The sequence below is a fragment of the Peromyscus eremicus genome, chromosome 9, assembly GCF_949786415.1.
Source record: "Peromyscus eremicus chromosome 9, PerEre_H2_v1, whole genome shotgun sequence".
Lineage (NCBI taxonomy): Eukaryota > Metazoa > Chordata > Mammalia > Rodentia > Cricetidae > Peromyscus > Peromyscus eremicus.
This window is the reverse complement of record NC_081425.1, coordinates 19612759-19630844: the sequence shown is the minus strand read 5'-3', so window position 1 is coordinate 19630844 and position 18086 is coordinate 19612759. Positions and strand designations below refer to the sequence as shown.

The window sequence follows — 18086 nt, the reverse complement described above, 5'->3', positions numbered from 1 at the left end:
TGCATTCTAATAGATCTATATTTTTGGAATTTTCTTGCCTCATCTTATCCATTTTCTGCATCCTACTGCCCACCCTACCCCCAACCCCTACAGTTATAAGTGGGCAATGGTCTGTCTCTAGTCTGCAGTTGTTTCATCATGAAAAGGATCACAGGTTTCCTTGTTTCTCAAAGAGGACAAAACTTTGCACCACATTGATGGCACTGGGCATTATTTTCGTCAACATTGACTGTTAATTTGGTTTAATTTGTTGAATTCTCATGGCAACTTTATTTGATCATATTTCTCCCTTTGGTTGTATTGCTTTCTTGCTTAAAAAATTATAAGGTGATCCTATAAACCCAAGAAATATTCTAATCTTTTGGTTAGACTTACCAGTTTCAACTGCAGTACACTTCTGGTTCATTGAATTCTAGTGCTTTGCTTGGGATTTCTGTGTTATTTCTTCTGCCTGGAAGGACCCTCCCTCTGCTTTTTTGCTAAAACAAGGCCCCACCCCTGAGAAGATTTTTGAAGGTAATGGCTGATGAAGGAAGGACACTCAATTTTCTTCAGAGGTACCATTCCTCATAGGTTTGCCCACAGTACAGTGGATGGTGTTGCACCCATGCTTTATATGGGTGATGTGTAGCAACTTTCTCTGAGATAAAATAATCCATCTTGGAGGGAAGCTCATAATGATGACATAGAATATTCTAAATGGAGATGAAACATTCCATCCCACAGAGAAGCCCCTTAAATTCAGGAAGAAAACAGCTCAAAGGCCTCAGGACGTCCTTGAAACTGACCATAAACAGAGGAACCCTCCCTCCCAAAGTAGTAAGGACTGCTGAAAACACTCTCAGACCAGTGAAGCCAACTGAAAGAGACAGAAACCAGCTGAGCTGCCTAGACGATGTTCAGATAAGACCAGCTACCTAGAAGAAACAGAAATCAGCCAAGCTGCCTGGAAGAGTTCAGACCAGCAGCTGGAAAGGAGACACCCAAAGCTATTGAACTTCTTTGTGTAGTGTGCCCTGGGTTCCCTGCTTTTGTGAGCTCACCCATGCTGGAGTGGGCTTTTGGTGTTGCAGCTGCTTTAGGTATTTCTTCACCTACAAGTAAACCTTCATCAATATTCTTGTAAGAAACTCCAATAAAACTCATTAGTTTACCAAGTTGGACTTTGGTGGCATCCATACTTTGGCCCATCATTGGTTCCTTATCTGAAGTGATGGATAACACCTTACCAGAAATATTTTCATGTGGCAATGGGAATTACTGATTTTACTTGGTGGTTTATCACAAAAATAAGAACAATAAGTAACAACAAAATTGGGAGAAAGATGTCTGGGAAGATGTGGAAGGTGGAGTAGGGTAGAGAACATCATATCATTATATTTACATATGAAGTTGCCAAAGAATATGCATCTGCATACACATCTACATATACATACACATATACATATACATGGATCCATTTACCTATAACTCCAACATTGGGGGATTAAGTCAAACAGATTCCAAGAGTTTGCTTTCTAGACAGGCTTCTCAAAGTAGCAAACTTCTGCTTTGGTGAGAGACCCTGTCTCAAGGCAATGAAGAAATAAGGTGGATAGTGAGAGAGTGTGGTGGTATTGTGTTCCCCAAAATATTGTGTACCCTAATAAATTTATCTGGGATCAGAGAACAGACAGCCACTAGATACAAAGGCTAGAAAATGGTGGCACTCACACCTTTAATCCTAGCACTCCAGAGGTAGAAATCCCTCTGGATCTTTGTGAGTTCAAGGCCACATCGGAAACAGCCAGGCATGGTGACACACGCCTTTAATCCCAGAAAGCGAGCCTTTAAACCCAGGGAGTGGTGGTAGAAAGCAGAAAGGTATATAAGGCGTGAGGACCAGAAACTAGCAGGCATTTGGCCTGGTTAAGCATTTGGCCTGGTTAAGCATTTGGCTGGTTAAGCATTTGGCTGGTTAAGCTTTCAGGCTTATAGCAGCACAGTTCAGCTGAGACCCATTCAGATATGAGGACATAGAGAGGAATTCTGCTCTGGTGTCCATATTCACTCACATGGGTGCTATACACACACATACACATATAACCACAAAAATCATGTAGAGAAAGATCCTGCTCTGATGTCCATATTCACTCACATGGGTGCAATACACACACATATATATACAACCACAAAAATCATATAAAGATCCTGCTCTGGTGTCCATATTCACTCACAGGGGTGCTTTTCACAGATACACAAGAGTCATATAGAGAAAGATGATGGGACAAGATTAGAACAGGTCCCCCATGAGGTAATACTTGTGATACTCTATATATTTTACAGTCTTTCACCTTCCAGCTGAGGCAATGGATTTGTTCCCTTCCCAATGAAAACTAAGTAACTGTTTGGTGTCTAGGTATATTAATTAATAGTTGCCATTAAACGCCAATTCTTTAATTTAATTAATGAAATGTTTTAAATTTCTTTTTAGTTACCTTATTAAAGAAATAATAAATCAATATTGTACTACATTTATGAATAATTCTATAGTATTAAAATCATTTTTTTACATTGAAATGCATATATCCTTAACTCTAGGTGTTGAGGAACTGCATGTATCTGAAACCTCTTTTTTTTTTTTTAATTTGGCAAGGAGGCATATGCCGCAAAGTAATGTGGAGGTCAGAGAAAAACTTGTAGGCATCAGTTTATTCCTTCTATCATGTGGGTTCCAGGGACCAAACACAGGTCATCAATCTTAGTTGCAAGCATATTTAGCCACTGAGCCATTTGGTGACCCAAATCATAAATTTGGATATCTTCATCTAAATGAGGTTTCACTAGTATCTGTTGAAATTTATCACCGTCTACTTCATCAAATATAAGTAGAATTGTGCCGCTTCAGGGAAAATTCCATCTTTGAACCAAATAAGTTTCTCTGTGAATCTGTGAAGTGTTGTCAGATTCATTACTTGTAGACATTTTAAACATGGATATAATTTACCAATATCTAAGTAAATAATGTAGAATATGTGTTTTAGATTCAGAGATTTTTATGTCAGTCAACTTATAAATTAGAGAGGGTATGCTGCCAGATAATAGAAACATAGTGAATTTGGAAGGGTATCATTAATGCAACACTAGCAACATATATTCACATTTATCGAGTCTGAGTACACTTCTCACTTCAATTTGCTTTTCTCTCTTGAATTGGCCAAGATTTGACTTTGCAGTAGCTCTTGGACCCTGTGGTGCACTATGATATCTGTCCTTCCCACTCTTCACTAGAGTGCATTCCCCAACACTGAACACAAAGTGTCACTGTGACTACATGCCAATAGCCTAAAACCTGAGAGAACTTTGCCAAACTTGGAATTCCTTTGCTTGCAAGTGAGCACTTGATCTAAAACTTTTATGATTAATTATCTTTTATTTAATTTGGATGGTATTTGAATATTAATTATTCGAAATCTTGGGCCTTCATGTACTCTGAGGTGGCACTTTACTTATTTCCTTTTGACTGTTGCATTCTGGCTATTACGAATAATGCAGCTCCAACACATGTTTCAACAGTTTAAGAAAGACAGAAAACATGAATGTCTGGAACGCTTCAGGTGTTAGGCACGAGGATAGGAATAGGTCTGTGGGAGTTAATAATGATTCCATTGTACACATGTCTAGACTGGAATGTTCCACATGCTTTGTCACTGAGATAGAAAAAAAATGATATGTTCAGAAACACCAAAAGGACATAAATCCCTAAACACACACCAAGGGAGAACACCTGAGCTGGATGTTAGGTAGGTTCTCCAAACCTACCATTTCCTTCTGAAAAACTTTTCACTGCAGAAAATACATTCCAGGAAAATACACTTACTTTTAAATACATTTTTTTTGACTGAAAAAAAAAAGATTTAACGATTTCTTTTTTTTTAATTTATTTTTTTATTAAGAGATTTTTTACTTGTTTTACATACCAGCCACAGATCCTCCTTTCCTCCCTCCTCCTGCCCCTCAGCCTTCCTCTCCAAAGCCTCCTCCATTACCTCCTCCAACAAGGCAAGGCCTTCCATTGGGAGTCAGCAGAGTCTAATACATTCAGCAGAGGCAGGCCCAAGCCCCTCCTCCTGCACCAAGGCTGTGCAAGGTGTCCCCCCATTGGCAGTGGGCTCCAAAAAGCCAGCTCATGCACCAGGGATAGATCCCAATCCCACTGATGGGGTTGGGGGACGCTCTCAAGCAGATCAACCTAGACAACTGTCTCGCTTATACAGAGGGCCTAGTCCAGGCCCGTGGAGGCTCCACAGCTGTTGGTCTAAAAATTCATGAGTTCCCACTAGTTTTGTTTGGTTGCCTCTGTAGGTTTACCTATTATGACCTTGATGTCCCTTGCTCGTAGAATTCCTCTTCTCTCTCCTCAACTGGACTCCCAGAGCTCAGCCTGGTGCCCGACTGTGGATCTCTGCATCTGTTTCCATCAGTTACTGGAGGAAGGCTCCATAATGGCAGTTAGGGTATTCACCAATATGATTACTGGGGTAAGCCAGTTCAGGCACCCTCTGCACCACTGCCTGTGATGTAAGCTGGGGTCATCCATGTGGATTCCTGGGAACTTCCCTAGCACCAGGTTTCTCCGTATCCCCATGATGTCTCCCTCTATCATGGTATCTCTTTCACTGCTCTCCCACTCTGTCTCTGTTACAGCTCAACCATCCTGTTTCCTTATATTCTCACCCCCTCCCCGTCCCTTATCCTCCACTGCCCCCCATATCCCCAGTCCACTCATGGAGATCTCATCTACTTCCCCCTCCCAGAGTGATCCACGAGTAACTCACAGGGTCCTCCTGGTTAGTGAGCCTCTCTGGAACTGTGGGTTGCAGTCTGGTTATTCTTTGCTTTATATATCCATTTATGAGTGAGTATATACCATGTTTGTCCTTCTGAGTCTGGGTTACCTCACTCAAGATGATATTTTCTTCCTATCCATTTGCCTGCAAATCTCATGTCATTGTTTTTCACTGCTGAATAATACTCTGTTGTTTGTATGTAACACATTTTCTTTAGCCATTCTTCAGTTGAGGGGAATCTAGGTTGTTTCCAGGTTCTGGCTATTATGAATAATGCAGTTATGACTATAATTGATCATGTGTTCTTGTGGTATGAATGAGCATTCCTTGGGTATACGCCCAAGAGTGGTACAGCTGGGTCATTAGGAAGACTAATTCCCAATTTTCTGAGAAACTGCCATACTGATGTCCAATGTGGCTGTACAAATTTGCACTCCCACCAACAGTGAAGTGTTCCCCTTGCTCTGCATCCTTTTGAGCATAAGCTGTTATTAGTGTTTTTGATTTTAGTCATTCTGACAGATGTAAGATGGTATCAGAGTCATTTTGATTTGCATTTCCCTGATGACTAAGGATGTTGAGCAATCCCTTAAATGTCTTTCAGTCATTTGAGATTCTTCTGTTGAGAATTCTCTATTTAGCTCTGTAGCCCATTTTTAAATTGGATTGTTTGGTATTTTGATGTCCAATTTCTTGAATTCTTTACATATTTTGGAGATCAGCCTTCTGTCAGATCTGGGCTTGATGAAGATCTTCTCCCATTCTGTAGGCTGTCATTTTGTCTTATTGACCATGTCCTTTGCCTTACAGAAGCTTCTCATTTTCAGGAGGTCCCATTTATTAATTGTTGCTCTCAGTGTCTGTGCTACTGGTGTTATATTTAGGAAGTTGTCTCCTGTGCCAGTGCATTCAAGACTACTTCCTACTTTCTCTTCTATCAGGTTCAATACAACTGGTTATATGTTGAGGTCTTTGATCCACTTGAACTTGAGTTTTGTACATGGTGACAGACATGGATCTATTTGCAATCTTCTACATATTGACATCCAGTTATGCCACCACCATTTGTTGAAGATTCTTTCTTTTTTCCATTGTACAGTTTGGGCCTCTTTGTCAAAAATCAAGTGTTCATAGGCATGTGGATTAATATCAGAATCTTCAATTTGATTCCATTGGTACACATACTAGTTTTTATGCCAACACCAAACTGTTTTTATTACTTTAGCTCTTTAGTAGAGCTTGAGGTCAGGGATCGTGATGCCTCTAGAGGTTGCTTTAGTGTACAGGATTGTTTTTAGCTATCCTGGGTTTTTTGTTTTTCCATGTGAAGTTGAGTATTGTTCTTTCTAGGTCTGTGAAGAATTGTGTTGGTATTTTGATGGGGATTGCATTGAATCTGTAGACTGCTTTTAGTAAGATTGCCATTTTTACTATGTTAATCCTACCTATCCATGAGCATGGGAGATCTTTCCATTTTCTGATATCTTCAATTTCTTTCTTCAGAGACTAAAGGTTCTTGTCATACAGGTCTTTCACTTGCTTAGCTAGAGTTACCCCAAGATATTTTATATTATTTGTGTCTATTGTAATGGGTGATGTTTCTCTTATTTCTTTCTCTGCTTGTCAATTATGTATAGGAGAGCTACTGATTTTTTTTAGTTAATCTTGTATCCTGCCACATTACTGAAGGTGTTTATTAGTTGTAGGAGTTCCCTGGTAGAATTTTTGGGGTCATTTATGTATAGTATCATATCATCTGCAAATAAAGAAAGTTTGACTTCTTCCTTTCCAGATTGTATCCCCATGATCTCCTTTTGCTGTCTTATTGCTCTAGTTAGGACTTCAAGAACTATATTGAATAGATGTGGGGAGAGTGGACAGCCTTGTCTTGTTCCTAATTTTAGTGGAATCACTTTGAGTTTCTCTCCATTTAATTTGATGTTGGCTGTTGGCTTGCTGTATATTGCCTTTGTTATGTTTAGGTATGTTCTTTGTATTCCTGATCTCTCCAAGACCTTTGTCATGAAGGGGTGTTGGATTTTGTTGAAGGCTTTTTCTGCATCTAGTGAGATGATCATGTGTTTTTTTTCTTTCAGTTTGTTTATATAGTGTATTACATTGACAGATCTTCATATGTTGAACCATCCTTGCATTTCAGGGATGAAGCCTACTTGATCATGGTGGATAATTTTTTTGATATGTTCTTGGATTTGGTTTGCCAGTATTTTATTGAGTATTTTTGCATCAATATTTATGAGGGAGGTTGGTCTGTAATTCTCTTTCTTTGTTGCATCTTTGTGTGTTTTGGGTATCAGGGTAACCTTAACTTCATAAAAAGAGTTTGGTAGTGTTCTTTCTATTTCTACTGTGTAGAACAATTTGAAAAGTATTGGTATTAGCTCTTCCTTGAAATTCTGGTAGATTTCTGCACAGAAACTGTCTGGTCTTGGAGTTTTTTTGTTTGTTTGCTTGTTTTTGTTTTGTTGTTTTTGGTTGGGAGAATTTTAATGACTGCTTCTATTTCCTGAGGGGTTAGAGATCTATTTAAATTGTTTATCTGGTATTGTTTTAATTTTGGTATGTGGTACCTATCCAGAAAAATTGTCCATTTCTTTTAGATCTTCCAATTTTGTAGTATACAGGTATGATCTAATGATTCTCTGCATTTCCTTATTGTCTGTTGTTATGTCTCCCTTTTCATTTCTGATTTTGTTAATTTGGATGCTCTCTCTCTGCCTTTTGGTTAGTTTGGATAAGGGCTTGTCTATCTTGTTGATTTTCTCAAAGAATCAACTCTTTGTTTCATTGATTCTTTGTGTTGTTCTCTTTGTTTCTATTTTATTGATTTCAGCTCTCAATTTGATTATTTCCTGGTGTCTATTCCTTTTGGGTGACTTTGCTTCTTTTTCTTCTAGAGCTTTTAGGTGTGCTGTTAAGTCACTAGTGTGAGATTTCTCCAACTTCTTTATGTGTGTATTTAGTGCTATGAATTTTCCTCTTAGGACTGCTTTCACTGAGCATGTGTCCCAGAAGTTTGAGTATGTAGTACATTAATTTTCCTTGAATTCTAGGAAGTGTTTAATTTTTTTCTTTATTTCTTCTCTGACCCATTGGTGATTCAGTTGAGCATTATTCAGTTTCCATGAAACTGTACGCTTTCTGTAATTTTTGTTGTTGTTGAATTCTAAATTTAAGCCACGGTGGTCTGACAAGATACAGGAGGTTATTCTGATTTTTTATTCAGAAATTTTTTTTACTCATTTTACTTACCAATCACAGATCTCTCTCTTCCTTTCTCCTGCCCCTCCAGCCTCTCTACCCCCCAGCTCACCCCCCATTCTCTCCTACAAGAAGGTAAGGCCTCCCATGGGGAGACAGCAGAGCCTGGTACATTTAGTAGAGCCAGGTCCAAGCCCTTCCCCCACCTCAAGGCTGTGAGAGGTGTCCCACCATAGGTAGTGGGCTCCAAAAAGCCTGCAAATACCACAAGGACACATGCTCAACTATGTTCATAGCAGCATTGTTCATAATAGCCAGAGCCTGGAAACAACCTAGATGCCCCTCAACCGAAGAATGGATTAAGAAAATGTGGTACATATATACTGTAGCACGAATCTTAAAAGTTCTTATTTATAAAAACAAACCTGGTGCCAGTTATTGGGATGAATGCTGGGAGATCAGAGAAGCATAACAAGCCACAGCTACCTCACCTTGCCAATTGTTCAACTGATCCTGTTTCCTCAGACTGGAAGCCTCTGAGACCTCATGCAGAATGAATCTCAGATGAACTGCTGCTCAAAATCCCAAAAGCTTAACTAGGCCAAAAGCTTCTAGTTTCTGGTCTTCACGGCTTATATACCTTTCGGCTTTCTGCCATCACTTCCTGGGATTAAAGGCATGAGTCACCATGCCTAGCTATTTCCAGTGTGGCTTTGAACTCACAGAGATCTGAATGGATCTCTGCCTTAGGAATGCCAGGATTAAAGGTGTATGTGCCACCATTTTCTGGCCTCTATGTCTATCTAGTGGCTGTTCTGTTCTCTGACCCCCGATAAGTTTATTAGGGTGCACAATATTCTGTGGAACACAGTATCACCACAATATACAATGGAGCACTGCTCAGAAGTAAAAAACAATGACATCGTGAAATTTGCAGGCAAACTGATGGAAGTAGAAAATATCCTGAGTGAGGTAACCCACATACTTGTGACCAAGTATGTGGTTGATTTTAGAGAAGGTTCCATGGGGTGCTGAGAAGGTGTTTTCTCTTGTGTTAGGTTGGAGTGTTCTGTAGATATCTATTAAGTTCATTTGAGTCATAACATCTGTTAGATCCCTTATTTCTCTGTTAAGTTTCTGTCTGGTGGATCTGTTCATTGGTGAGAGTGGAGTTTTGAATACTCCCACTACTAGTGTGTGGGGTTTGATGTGTGATTTAAGCTTTAGTAATGTTTCTTTTACAAATGTAGATGCCCTTGTATTCAGGGCATAAATGTTCAGAATTGAGACTTTATCATGGTAGATTTTTCCTGTGATGAATATGTAATGTCCTTCTCAATCTCTTTTGATTGATTTTAGTTTGAAGTCTATTTTGTTAGATATTAAGATAGCTACACCAGCTTCTTAAGTCCATTTGATTGGAAAGTGTTTTCCCAGCCTTTTACTCTAAGGTAGTCTTTGAAGTTGAGGTGAGTTTTTCTGTCTCTGTCTCTGTCTCTCTCTGTCTCTTTCTCTCTCTCTCTCTCTCTCTCTCTCTCTCTCTCTCTTTATATATATATATATATATATATATAAATTTTTATTTAAAAAGTTTTCTTTCATTTTACATACCAACCCATCCCCCTTCCCTCCTCTTCCCCTGCTCCCCCCACCTACCCATCCCACCCCTATTCCCTCCACATAGAGAATAAGGCCTCTCTTGGGTAGTTAACACAGACTGTTATACCATGTTGGGGCTAGACCTAGCTCCTCCCTTCTGCATCAAGGCTGAGTAAAGCATTGTGCCATAGGGAATGGGGTCTATAAAGCCATTGTTTACCCAGAATAAGTCCTGGTCCCATTGCCAGGGGACCCACAAGCACCATCAAGCCACACAACTTTCACCCACATTCAGAAGGCCTAGTTCAGTCCCATGCAGGCTCCCCAGCTGTCAGTCCAGAGTCCATGAGCTCCCACTAGCTTGGGTCAGCTATTTCTGTGTTTTTTCCCATCATGATTCTGACCCCCCCTGCTCTTACAATCCTTCCTCTCTCTCTTCAACTGAACTCCAGGATCTTGGCCAAGTACTTGGTTGTGGGTGTCTGCATCTGCTTCCATCAGTCACTGGACTCTGAGATACCATCTTATGTCTGTCAGAATAGCTAAGATAAAAAAAAATACAGATGACAGCTTATGTTGGAGAAAATGTGGAGAAAGGAGAACACTCCTCCACTGTTGGTGGGAATGCAATCTTGTAAAGCCACTCTGGAAATCAGTATGGTGGTATCTCAGAAAATTGGGAATCCACCTACCTCAAGACCCAGCAATACCACTCCTGGGCATATACCCAAAAGATGCTCAACCACAAGGACACTTGCTCCATTATGTTCATAGCAGCATTATTTGTAATAGCCAGAACCTAGAAACAACCTAGATGCCCTTCAACAGAAGAATGGATAAAGAAAATGTGGTATATTTACACAATGGAGTATTAGGCAGTGGTTAAAAAAAAAAACAAACCAATGTCATCATGAAATTTATAGGCAAATGGATGGAACTAGAAAAAATCATCCTGAGTGAGGTAACCCAGACCCAAAAAGACAAACACGGTATGTACTCACTCATAAGTGTTAGACTCAAAGCAAAGGATAACCAGGCTACAATCCACAACCTCAGAGAAGCCAGGTAAAGAGGAGGACACTAAGAGGGACACATATGCATCGCCCCAGGAAGGGAAAAGGGTTAAGATCTCCTGGGCAAACTGAGAGGGGGGAATAGAGGGGAGTGGATGGGAGGTGATGGGAAGTGGGAACATGGGGAAGAGACAGGGAGAAAGAGCAATGAAAGAAATAGCTTGACACAGTATAACATTAAGGGGATGGGGAGAAATCTGCAGCTAGGGAAAAAACCTCAGGAACTCATAAGATTGTCCCCAGCTAAGACTCATAGCAATGGTGGAGAGGGTTCTTAAACTAGCCTTCCCCTGCATTCAGATTGGTGTCTACCCTAGTTGTCATCATAAAAGTGTGTTTCTTATATGCAGCAGAAGGATGGATCCTGTTTTCATATCCATTCTGTTAGCCTGTATCTTTTTATAGGCAAATTGAGTCCTTTCATACTAAGGGATATTAATGACCAATGATTTTTAATGCCTATTACCTTTTGGTGGTAGTGTGTATGTATTTCCCTTCTTTGGGATTTGCTTTGGGATTATCTATTACCTGTGTGTTTCATGGGTACATCTGACTTCCTTAGTTTGGAATTTTCCTTCTAGTGCTTCCTGTAGTGCTGTATTTGTGGATAGGTTTTGTTTAAATCTGGTTTTGTCTTGGAATGTTTTGTTCACTCCATCTACGGTGATTGAAAGTTTTGCTGGGTATAGTAATCAGGGCTGGCATCTGTGGTCTCCTAGTATCTGTATTATGTCTGTCCAGGACCTTCTGGCTTTCAGAGTCACCTCTGAGAAATCAGGTGTTATTCTGATAGGTCTGCCTTTATAAGTCACTTGGCATTTTTCCTTTTCTGCTCTTTATATTTTTTCTTTATTCTGTATGTTTAGTAATTTCATTATTATGTGGTGAGGGGAGTTTTTTTTGGGGTCTAGTCTATTTGGTGTTCCATAAGCTTCTTGTATCTTCATAAGTATTTTCTTCTTTAAGTTAGGAAAGTTTTCTTCTATGATCTTGTTGAAAATATTTTCTGTGCCTTTGAGTTGGTATTCTTCTCCTTCTTCTATGCCTATCATTCTTAGGTTTGGCCTTTTCATGGTGTCTGAGATTTCTTGGACATTTTCTGTTATGACTTTTTTGGCTTTAGTGTTTCCTTTGACTGATGAATCTATTTTCTCTATTGTATCCTCCATGCCAGAGATTCTCTCTTCCATCTCTTGTATTCTGTTGCTTATGCTTGCATCTCTAGTTCCTGTTTGTTTACTCAGGTTTTCTATTTCTAGAATTCCCTCAGTTTGTGTCTTCTTCATTGGTTCTATTTCAATTTTCAATTTTTTTCAAAGGAAAAAATTGAACTGTTTCATTCACCTGTTTCCTTGGCTTTCTTTTAGGGATTTATTGAATTCTTTAAAAATTTCTCAATTTCTTTAAGGGAATTTTTCATTTCCTCTTTAAAAGCCTCTGTCGTCTTTGTGAAGTTATTTTTAAGGTCATTTTCTTCTGCTTCTTATACGTCATGATGTTCATATCTTGCTGTTGTAGAACCACTAGGTTCTGGTGGTGCCATATTGTTCTTTATGTACTTGTATGTATTTTTGCACTGACATCTACTCATCTCTTCCTCCAATATGTGCAAGAGGTGCCTGTGTCTGAGCGAACTGCTCTTGGTCCAGTCTGTGCTTGCTGTGTCTGTGTCTCAGGGGCCCACTCTGGGTCTAATTGTAGCTCTTGATCTAATTACAGCTGGTGGATTCTGTGTATCAGGGAGCTGCTCTTGGTCCAATCAGACGTGACAGATTCTGTGTCTCAGAAAGCCACTGGTGTCACAGAGGGATGTGAGGATTTGGGGTACGGTGTGGGTCTTGTAGATTGCAAGGTTCAATGGAGGCTTTGGTGGGGGAGCCTGTCCACAGGATTTTTCCCTGCTGGCTGGCAACTAAGTCAGTGATGGGTGGGGATTCCTGGGCATGAGCCGTGCCCCAGAGCCTAGGTCCTAGAGGCAGGACTCTCTGAGTGGGAGAAGCTGTTTTCTTTTTTCAGTACATCAAGATTAATTTTTCCTCATTTCTGGATGCATCCATTTCTGATATACACATCTATAAATGGCATCACTACAGTAAAAAAATTTCTTTCAGCATCTATTACAGGTATTCAGCTTGTTTCATACCCCAAATGTTTTAATAATGAATCAGTATTTGTCACTTTCAAATCATAAATGCTAATTAAACATTCTGTAATTTTACAGAAAAGTCTGAAGATGAGGTTCAGGATTCATAGTTTAAGATATTTTTATCAAAAGAGCTGTGTTAGAGCAATACTGGTACATGTACTATCTTACATTACCTCCTTTATTTATTTATCTCAAGTAATTTCATTTAAACCAGCCCCTGTTGATAACTTTCTCCTGTTTCATTACTACCATTCTCTAAAATTATTCTTTCCCATGGTTACATCAACATGGTGCTTTATAGATTCTTATTGAGGTACTGGTTTGCAGCTATGACAATGTAGTAAATTAATCTTCATGTGCTAATCAGCACGTGCCTTTGTAGGAAAGATACTAATTAATAAATTTCTACTAAAATCCTCCCCATGTCTACTATAGTGTCCCTGAGAAATTTATTTAACCTTGCTTTATTTAATTTTCAAAATCTCAGCTAGTGCAGTAGATAGTGCAATAGTTACTTTAAAATAATGAATTCATTTTAGAATAACTGTTAGTCATTACAACAGTAACCAAACTTACTATTATTGTTTGTAATAAAATTGAAAGTGTGTGGATAATTTTAGGAAAGCCTGTTGGGGAAGATTCTCTTGACTTGTATGCATGGCTTAAAAGTCCAGATTGACTTTTGGATAAACATGTCTACTGGTTTTTACCTGTGTGAAATGTCAAGGAAATTATTGAGATGCAATGGCCATGGTCTTTGCTATGAATTGCCAATGGTAGAGTGTCATATTAGATGCTTCATTTTGAAGACTAGAATTCTGAGTGTTACAAAGATGATATGTAACCCCATTTTATAAGCCTTTAACTATTTTAAGGTTCAAGATACATTGAGGCTTACAATTTAAAAATAAAAAATTATGGTATTTGAGAAATATATATATATATATGTTGATATATAATTTATGTATAATTCATATGATATGATCCAGAATATATATTGGCAATTCCTGGAACAAATGGTCCGATGAGAGACATCACTAGAATGGCACAGAAGATATATTCATTGTAGTGAATTTTTCTGGCCATAGTTTCCATATATCCCATCAGCTAGCACCTTGAAGCCATCTCCAAATCACCTGTACCACATCACTTTGCATTTGCTTCCCATCCTTCTGTGCCTTGTTCCCTCTTCCACAACTTTTGCAACGTTAGAATTCTACTTCCGTATAAAACTATGGCAATCTAGTCTTTCTCTTTCTTCTATTTGAGATACCAAAGCTAAGACAATTATGTTTTATTTGCATGAGTATACAGTAGGGACAATGGAAAATACTGATCTACAAAGACTGCATAAAAATATGAAAGTTACTTCACACAATAAATAAGATTTGTGATTTCTTAAACTCTCCAAAATCTCTTTACTACTACAAATTATAACTTTGACCAAGAGTGGAAAATATAGTATAATACTATTAGCATATCACTCCAGATATACCACTGTTCCATCCTGGGCTAACTTACATCTAAAGTTCTTATTTAAAAGTATATTAATAATCCTCTACTCCTTTGCCCTTCAGCACCCTATGGAGGTACTTACGATAGTCATCTACCATCAAATTATGAAGCTTAATTTCACTCTAGTTCTGTTCAGACTATATTACCTCTGCAATAGCATCATCCAAATTCTTCATGTCCATTCTTTTGATTTTCCTGTCTCTTCAACATCCTCTTCCCTAACCCATCAAAAATACCACCAGCCAATGACTTTTCCAACCTTCTCTTTTAGTATCTCTTGTTTCCTTCAATTTTTTCTCAGAACATGTTGCTCTTCATATTAACCCAAATACTTTACATGAGGTTTCAAGCTCCCTTCTTCCTTTTTCTTGTGAATTTGGTGCCTGCTTTCATGACATATTCCTTTGCATATACTGAGTGTCTTAATTACTGTTCTATTGCTAGGATGAAACACCATGACCAAGGAAATGCACAGAAGGAAGCATTTCACTAGTGGCTTGCATACAATAAAGAGGGTTTGTCCATGACTGTTCTGGTAGGGTGCATTGCAGCAGGCAGGTATGGTGCTGCAACAGTTGCAGAAAGCTTACATATGATCCATAAGTTGCAGGCAGAGAGAGTGAGACTGGACACTGCATAAGCTGTTGAAGCTTGAAAGCCCAACTCCGGTGACACATCTCATCCAACAAGGCCACACCTACTCCAATAAAGCCACTTCTCCTAATCCTTCCCAAACAGTCCCACTAAATGGAGACCGAGCATTAACTCATATGATCCTATGGGGGGGCAGCATTCTCATTCAAATCACCCCATTGAGTATGATGAATATCCAAATCACCACTATTTGTCATGAGGAATTTTTTCCATCTCAATCAACTACACATTCCTTCCTAAGTGATAAGATACAATAAGAAAAACCCATTGAGCAAGCTTTCCTATATAAGAACAAATGCAAGCAAAACATACACCTCCCCACAAGAAACATGGTAAGAATTTTAAATACACAGACTGCATTTATTTCCCACAAGGCAAGTGTGCCTGACATCAAACCAGAATTCCTAAATAAAAATTTGGCCAAGAACAAAGAGGTCTTATTTCTAGAAGTAAGTGCAATGTCCAAATTAACACTCCACTATGGGTTTTCTCAAGTGTGTTTTGTGTTTCAATTTAAGATAGCCATATCATTTATTATGCAAGCCAGGATATTTTTGAGAATAAATAGGGCTTGAGATGAGAGTAATAAGTTAAAGTTTGAGATGAACATGGGTATTTAGTCACTCTGGTTTGAGTAGTCTGAGTAGCATCAAATCATATAATTGCTTTGTTGATTCTTCATAGTCTCCAGATGCTCAGTCAAAGACTGCTAGTGTTAAGGACTCTAGATAAAAGAAAAATGAGGTCTTGTAGATCAGACCTGAATCCAGTACTTAAGAGTGGCAACTGTGTTGTATCCTGAATTTACTTGATATGTGAGCTTAGTCAAATCACTTGCCCTGTCTCTCTCCATTCTTTTATCTGCAAATGGGAATAAATATAGCAAACCCCCACGGTGCCCTGAGAATTAAGATTGAAAGCTCTTGAAATAGGTCCTTGCAGCATGAGAAGAGGGGAAGAGAAATTAAGGAAGGGGTTTGGGGAGGGCATTAGAATAGCTAAGATGTGAAAGTAGGGGCTATAAGGAGAGTGGAATTGGGGATGGGAATCGACAAAAATATAGTAAGTGTGAAATTTCTATAATGAAATATGCTGCTTTGTTTACTAATTTAAAAACAAATGAAAATTTTAAAATAAGCAAATGTAGTCCCTCACATACAACATTGGCTGAGAGCTCAGCTGTAAGTGCAGAAGCCCTCTCTCTACCTGGCTTGAGGAGGTGAAAGAGTGGAGACCCTCTCCAAGGGCTGGAAACACTAAGATTTCCATGAGACTGGCATGGTGATGCCCAGAGCAACTCCTCTATGACTTCTACCTCTCCATTTCATGAAAGAGCAAAAAGGAACTTGTGAATTTCCAGTAATGCTTAAAACTAAAAAGGGGTTGGGGAAGGAGTCCACATCCAGGAGAGACTTGCTTAATCACTTCCTTTGATCTTTTTGTCAGGGAAGAATATGCAAAAGATCTAGTATCCATTACTGTTGTGTTTGCATGGGAGTCCTAGAAAATATTTTGAACAAAGAAAGAGCAACTGTAGGCCTGAGGTACAAAAACTTGGAGCCCAGGGGAGACACTAAGACAGAAAGGTTCACAAAGATATGCAACCCTATCCACTGACCCTGTTTTCCTCTAGTGAAAACCACCAGGCACCCCTTTGCTGTTGTGAATGCTTTGATTTCTCTCTTGCCGAGCAGTTAAGTAGGCATGGATGAGAATTTCTTCTGCTTTTGGCCCCTTCCTGGCCACAGTGAACTAGCAGCATTGACAAGCACACTATTCTCTCTGCTTCTTGCAGGCTGACCTGGAGAAGTCACCCACAGCCTTCCAGGGGGCAAGCTGCTCCCAGAGCTGGCAGAGGGCCCAGGCTAGTGGGTAGTGGAAAAACAACTACAAAAGATACTTGAAAATCCCACACAAGACAGCAAGACTCCCAAAGTCTTTTGCCTATGGGAGGTCAGTGTTATTTTTATTACCATGTCTAACATCAACCCAAGAGAAACAGAATATAATCTTGTAGATAGCAAATACAAGATGAAAACATGAGGACTTCTAATAAAGAGTGGCAGGACCAGTAACCTGGAGGACATAGACTTCTAAGTTTTCTCCATGATTCATGAGCCATTTGCTATCATGTTCAACTTACTAATTTTTATGATTGACTTTTGCCTTTTTGTGTATGGGTGTAGAGGAATTCAATTTCTACTGCTTTTAAAATAACTATTGCTTTCACAAAAAGAATATAGTAATACTTAGGGTAATAATGGACTTTATCTGGTCTAGGCCAAGCTTAGAGTCCTAGAAGTTGGGGTGGGGTGAGGCATCACTATATACTTCGTGGATTTGTTGAAGAAACTAAGGTAAAAATTGCAGTGGAATTATGTAAGATTGTTTTACCTTTAAGTTATATTGTATTTGAATTTGAAAATATTCAAAACTTTTGTCAACTTAGTGTCAATTAATGATTGCACTCTTTTTGTGACACCATAGAGCAAGGGCAATGGTTGATGGACAGGAGCTCCATGATTTAGATATGCCGCTCTATTTTCCAATAGAGGATAGAGATCCACGGAGTTCAGGTCATGCCCCGTCTCAGATCCAGATGGGAAATACAAAGCAAATGTTACCTTATTTCCAGGCTCATGTGCATTATGCGACACAAAGATACTTTTTTTATAAAGAGCACTCTTACATTTGAAATGGTATGCTACCTGAAAGGCAGAGGCAACATGATGGTTACCAGAGTTTGGGAAGAATAGGGCACACAGGTGACTGGGAAAACTTAATCAGTGGAGATTTTATTATCATTAAATAGATGATATAATGCTGGTGTGCTGCACAGTAGAATGACTAGATAGTCTAAGGTACTGAATATCTGAGGAAGCTAGAGAAAGTATTTTGAATGTTTCTACCATAGGAAAACACAAATATCTGAGCAAGTAGAAATGTTGAAATTTGTTTAAACATCACACAGCCTTGCATGTACTGAAACAGCCCATAGTGCCCCTTAATATGCATAATCTTTATTTTATGTATCAGTCAAAATAAATTTAA

General features: G+C 39.0%; 1 long non-coding RNA gene across 1 annotated transcript in view; it reads left to right on the top strand.

Annotated features, from left to right (window-relative positions):
• LOC131919863 (uncharacterized) overlaps positions 1-16982 on the top strand; it is a 56285-nt gene extending 39303 nt beyond the window's left edge. The window contains exon 3 of the long non-coding RNA XR_009381437.1: positions 16831-16982. This is a non-coding gene — a long non-coding RNA (uncharacterized LOC131919863). The remainder of the gene's footprint in view (positions 1-16830) is intronic.
• The last annotated feature ends 1104 nt before the right edge of the window (positions 16983-18086 follow it).